General features: G+C 37.7%; 1 pseudogene; it reads right to left on the bottom strand.

Moving 5' to 3' along the window:
- Positions 1–879: 879 nt before the first annotated feature.
- Positions 880–3,178, bottom strand: LOC110787825 (anthranilate N-benzoyltransferase protein 2-like; annotated as a pseudogene).
- Positions 3,179–6,123: the final 2,945 nt, after the last annotated feature.

The following is a 6,123-nucleotide window of genomic DNA, read 5'->3' as shown; positions in this document are numbered from 1 at the left end:
TTCAATGTTATAAACCGCTATCTCAGATAGCGGTTTGCATTAAAACAAAACCGCTATCTCAGATGGCGGTTTACTTAATTGTAAATTATTTTTAACATGAATTACAGTTTAAATAGAAATATAATTTAGAAGTAACCTCTTGTGACATCAATTGTGTATGTAGCTCAGTGGATAGAGTGTGTTGTTTCTACGCAGGAGGTCGTGGATTCGAATCCTACCTGATGTGTTTATTTCTTTTTAATCATTTGTTAATATTAATTATAAACTTTTCCAAATTTAACTTATCAACATTAGTGTATGTAGTTCAGTGGATAGAGCGTTTGTTTCCTAAGCAGAAGGTCGTGGGTTCGACCCCTAGCTGATGCGGTTAATTTTTTTTTACCATTTATAAATAGTACGTGATTATAAATCGCTATCTCAGATAGCGGTTTACTTAAGTCAACCGCTACCTGAGATATCGGTTTAGTGTCGCTTCGTTAAAAAAAAAAGACCGGTTTTAATGTTGACGTGGACGGTATGGTGGGAATTAAGTTAAAAAGTGGCGCATTGGGAATTTGACGTTCTTTAAACAATATTGAAGGAAATCGCTCTATTTTATTAAAGGATATATATTTTTTTTTTTGGCATTTTGTGGTCCCCACTTTCAATTATATTAATATTTATCTGTTTCTTGCATTCTCCCAAAATTACAAACTAGAACCTATCATATGCACTTGAGTGCACGGTGCACCCTTATATTTGAGGAGAAAATGTAGTATAGACCACAATTGATCATAAAAAGTATGTTTTTTGGATTTAAACTATTTGTCCATTTAGTATATATTCTTTGTGTATGAATGATATGTACTTTAAATTTGAATTATATGTTCATTTAAAAACAGGGTACACAATGGGCATTATACACGCATCCGAATGCATAAATCACGTATTGTTTTTATTAAAAGAAATAAGTAAATGTTGGGAAAATGCAACAAAAGAACAATTGTGGCCTTAAATTTTTTGTGGACGGAATAGTATTTGGCGATGAAGAGAAAATAAACAGCATAGATAAATTATACTCGTATACTTAAACTTATAACCTTGTGAAAATAGGAGTGTGGAAGTGGTACAAATACTTGTCAAAAAGAGACATATGAAGTGTGAAAAGCTTAATAGCCAGTGATACGCTACCATCTCCATTTTGACCTGCAATTAAGTAGGATTGGCCTTCATATTGAATCCCACCATGGCACACATATTTGGGGTTTCCCCATCCGAAATCAGCTTGATTAAAAGGAATATTTACCCAAGAATTAATGGTAAAATTTGGACAGGTAAAAGTATGGGCCCCGCGAATAAAATCATTGAAATTGTGCTGCGATTCAAGGTAATCAACTGCTGATCTAAGGTACTCGATGTTACGCATTCTTCTCACAGCTTTGTGAATCATAGTAGCAGTATACGATAACGGTTTGTGTCTAATATCACCTACTTTAGTAACACAAGCTGTAAAGAAGATTGCATTTCCATAGTAGCCTTGAGGGAATATAAATGTTAAGTTGTGTAGCTTTGACCGTCCATCGATCGGTATGTAGAGCTTCACCTGTTGTTCATCTTCTAACCCACGTGCTTTACACGCTGTTCGCCACACGTGTGCAGCTACTACATCGAACGTACTTAGCTTGTAACGAATTCCTCGTCCTTGGGATATCGCTTCTTGTTTTAAGGCATCAATTTGTTCCTTGCTAATTTTGAAGTTACCCTCCGTTATGCTCGCTAATGTACCTGATACATTATAAATCACGTTTTGTTTTTATTAAAAGAAATAAGTAAATGTGGCGCTCTAATACATTTTTCATCAGCCGAAATCATTAAATTTCTTATGTGGCGCTCTAATAATTCAGCAAATATGATTCTTTTATATATATATTCTAAAACATGTAAAAAATGCATGCAAAAGTCAAAAAGTTAATGAGTAATAATTTGTGGTTAAAGTAGCTCACCGAACAAGCCTTTAGGTGGCAAAGGTGATAAGGGCAGCTCATACTCAAGGTGGCGGAAGTTGATTTGCGGTGGGTGACGAGAAGAAAGACAAGCAGCTCTGTTATGAAAGGGTTGAACAGTAAGGTCAAGCCCCTTAGCTACTCTTGCCCATGAGTTGATCAAGTGTGCACAAGAAGCACCGTCAGCTACATGGTGATGATGCAAAAACCCAAGGCATACGCCGCCACATTTAAACCTTGTAAGCTGCACCATTAGCAAGGGGAACGACGAGAGTCCCGCCGCGTAGTCGTCATAGGTGGGGAATACCACCTTTCGGAGATCACCACTCGGCTTAAAATCCCCAAAATCAGCAAGCACGTGTGTTGTCTCCACTTCAATAAACAAGACCCCTTTCGAATTGCAATCGATCTCTATTCGACTATTTTTCGAGCTCGTCTTTAATCTACCTGCGATTGGGTAGAATGCTACAAGGACTTTACTAAGACTATCCTTCAAAGTGTTTGTATCAAAATATCTTGGGTTTTTTATTTCGTTTGGTTCATACACGAACAAAAGATACGTATGTGTATAAGGCGAGCGTGTGATCAAATCTAAGCTTGAGAGCCAAAGACTTCCTCTTGGGGTGTCTTCATTTGCCGGGCATACAATTATGGATTCTTTTACCTTGATGCTCATCTTACTTGCTTTCCTTTGCAATATTGACCGACAAGAGTAGCAAATAGTTACAAAAAAAAAAGGGAAGAGAATGCTGTAGCTATGGGTTGAAAACAAACGCAACTAATGTAAACCAAGCACCACCACGAGACAGGTTGTCGATGTTGGATCCGATATATTTACAAGCCAAACTCAACAAGATATTTAATATTGAGCCAACAAAAAATTGTGCTTTTAAGCTAGGCAATCTTCTATTCACCCTATTTTTACTTACTTCTGTAAAAATAAGTTCAGATAAGATAAGATCAATAAATTTAGATACGTTTAAATTGTAGGAACTATGACTAATAAGAACAATAATTAGAACAAGCTTATCTGTAACAATGTCGTGGCGTGACACCAATCACTGCCCTAAAGTCGAATTTGCCCCGCTAAGTACACGCGGACTCGTAGCAACCGACCCCCAGGGATACACGACTCCAATCCTTCGGTGTACGACGAAGAACTAGATTGAGAACACCCTTAAGCAATGCCCAGAACAATGGTGGTTTTGTGTTTTCATTTCGGAGAAGAGGAAGATCTTAATTTTTTTGTGTCTTTATCTGGAAAGGAAGGTCGTGTTTTATAGCCAAAATGGTTAAGCTAAAAACGGAAGCACAATCAATTAGTCCTTGATTGATTCCGTAACTGAAGCAATAAATCGGAATAATATCTTTGACGGAAATCAAATCGTCAAAGAAAATCAATTAACCGTTACGTCAATCTTGCAAAGATTACGTGACCAAAAATAATAACGGTTAAGAAAAAGGGGCCACACCTACACCTACACCCGCGAACGCGCCGCGCCGCGCCCGGCCCGGCCCGGCCCGGCGCGCGCGCGCGTGTGTGGTTACTAGTCCCACCTCTCTAGTCTTCTAACAAATCATTAAGGGGTAGTGGGATATTTAAATAAGGAAGCATGTGAGTTTTTTATCAATGTGGGACAATTGAGTTTTTATTCTTTTGAAGCATCACTTGGAGAGGAAAACTCCAACATTCCCCCACATGATTCAAAAGAAGAACGGCTTGATAAGAAAAGGTGTTCTGGGCAAGGGATACTTAGTTTTACACGTATCAATGTCTTGTGGACTTGAATTGATACCTAGTGCTTACTGGTATGTCATACAGCCATATAAGGTGGATTTACCCTTGAACCTTGCATGGGGATTGTAGTAACACAACAGCGCACCAAACTTTTCTCAAAACAAGTAGTGTTCTCGCGAACTTTAATAGTCAGTGCCCCACAAATTCCTGGTCTTTCATGAACGCTCTAGAGGTCCTAAGCCAAGGGACCTCATAGGGGGTTGGGCGTAGCCCCCACATTCACATAGGTAAGTTCATCAGGTTTATACTGTCATAAACCACCTCAATAGGCTATGAACTTATTAAGAGCTTTGGCTCATCCTTACACATTTGACAGTAAAACAAAATACTACATCACTTTATTAATAGGAATGGCAGTAGTATACAAAATGCGAGTTCTTTTGTGACTTAGTTTGACCCATTGAACATAGATTTCTCCAAGATGGGTATCCATCACAATTCACTCCTCAATAGGCTTTAAACCCATTCCTTGTGCTGACTCATGCACCATTTTCTTACAAAGGCCTTTGGTGAGAGGATCTGCAATATTCCTCTCCGACTTTACATGCTCAAGTGATATCACATTATTTCTGATCAGATCTCTAACAATTGCATGCCTCACGCGAATGTGCCTCCTTTTTCCATTATAGGACTGATTGTTCGCTACCCCAATTGCAGCTTGTGAGTCACAATGCATGGACACTGATGGAGCTGGCTTCCCCCACAATGGAATGTCAGCTAGCAGGCTCATTAGCCACTCGGCTTCTTGGCCTGCCAATTCTAAAGCAATAAACTCAGATTCCATTGTAGATTTAGCAATACAAGTTTGTTTAGATGATTTCCATGAAATAGCACCACTAGCAAGAGTGAAAACATAGCCACTAGTAGAATGAATCTCATCATTATCTGACACCCAATTAGCATCGCAATATCCTTCTAAAACACAAGGTGTCCTATGATAGTGCAAAGCCCAATTGATAGTGCCTTTCAAGTACCTCAATAGTCTTATTAAAGCATTCCAATGATCACGATTAGGACTATGAGTATACCTACTCAATCTACTAACAGCATATGCAATATCTGGTCTAGTATAATTCATTAAAAACATCACACTTCCAATGATCTTGGCATATTGTTCTTGAGACACACTATCACCTTTATTTTTCTTCAAAGTAATATTAGAATCATATGGGGTTTTCGCAGGTGTACAATCAAATTGATTAAATTTCTTTAAAATTTTCTCAACATAATGAGATTGGTTTAAAGACAGCCCATATGAAGTTCTAATAATTTTTATGCCAAGAATAACATCCGCCTCTCCCAAATCCTTCATTTCAAAACAAGAATTTAAGAAGGCCTTAGTTGCATTAACAACATCTATATTGGTTCCAAAAATCAACATATCATCCACATATAGACATATGATAACACAACCATACTTGTCAAGTTTAGAATACACACAAGCATCAGAATCATTAACACAAAAACCATCAGAAATAATAGTTTGATGAAACTTGTCATACCATTGCTTAGGTGCTTGTTTTAGACCGTATAACGATCTAATGAGCTTACATACCTTGTTTTCCTGTCCAGGGCGATACATCCCTCTGGTTGCTTCATGTAAATCTCCTCTTTCAAATCACCATTCAAAAAAGCAGTTTTCACATCCATTTGATGCACAATAAGATCATGAATAGATGCAAGTGCAATTAAAGCTCTAATGGTAGCAACCTTTGTCACAGGAGAATAGGTGTCAAAGAAATCTAGACCTTTCTTTTGATGATGACCACCAACTACTAATCTAGCTTTAAACTTGATCAAATTTCCATTAGTATCCTCTTTCTTTGTAAAAATCCACTTACTTCCTAAAGCTTTACAACCCCTAGGAAGTTCAGTCAAAACCCAAGTATTGTTACTCATGATAGACTCTATCTCACTATTTATGGCCTCTAACAAAAAACTAGAGTCAACAGACCTCATAGCCTCCCCATAGGTCCTAGGATTTTCTTCTAAAATAAATGCATCTATCTCATGCTCATTCAGAAACTCATTCTCAATAAGAAATGCAGTTATGAAATCAGGACCAAAACTATACTCAGTTCTAGCTCTCTTACTCCTTCTAGGTTCTACATTAGATGATGCAATGTCATGATGCACAACAGGAGAAGATGGACATGCAACAGGTAAACTTGCTTGCACATTCAATTTCATAGGAAAAATATGCTCAAAAAATTCAACATCCCTTGACTCACGAATTGGACCAAAACCAGATGCATCCTTAAGAATGAGTCTATATGCAGCACTGTTAGAAGCATAACCAATAAAAATCCCATCAACAGTCTTAGGCCCAATCTTACTCCTTTG

This window comes from Spinacia oleracea, chromosome 4 (genome assembly GCF_020520425.1).
Source record: "Spinacia oleracea cultivar Varoflay chromosome 4, BTI_SOV_V1, whole genome shotgun sequence".
Lineage (NCBI taxonomy): Eukaryota > Viridiplantae > Streptophyta > Magnoliopsida > Caryophyllales > Amaranthaceae > Spinacia > Spinacia oleracea.
Note: the sequence above shows the minus strand (reverse complement) of the source record. Positions and strands in the feature narration are given on the sequence as shown.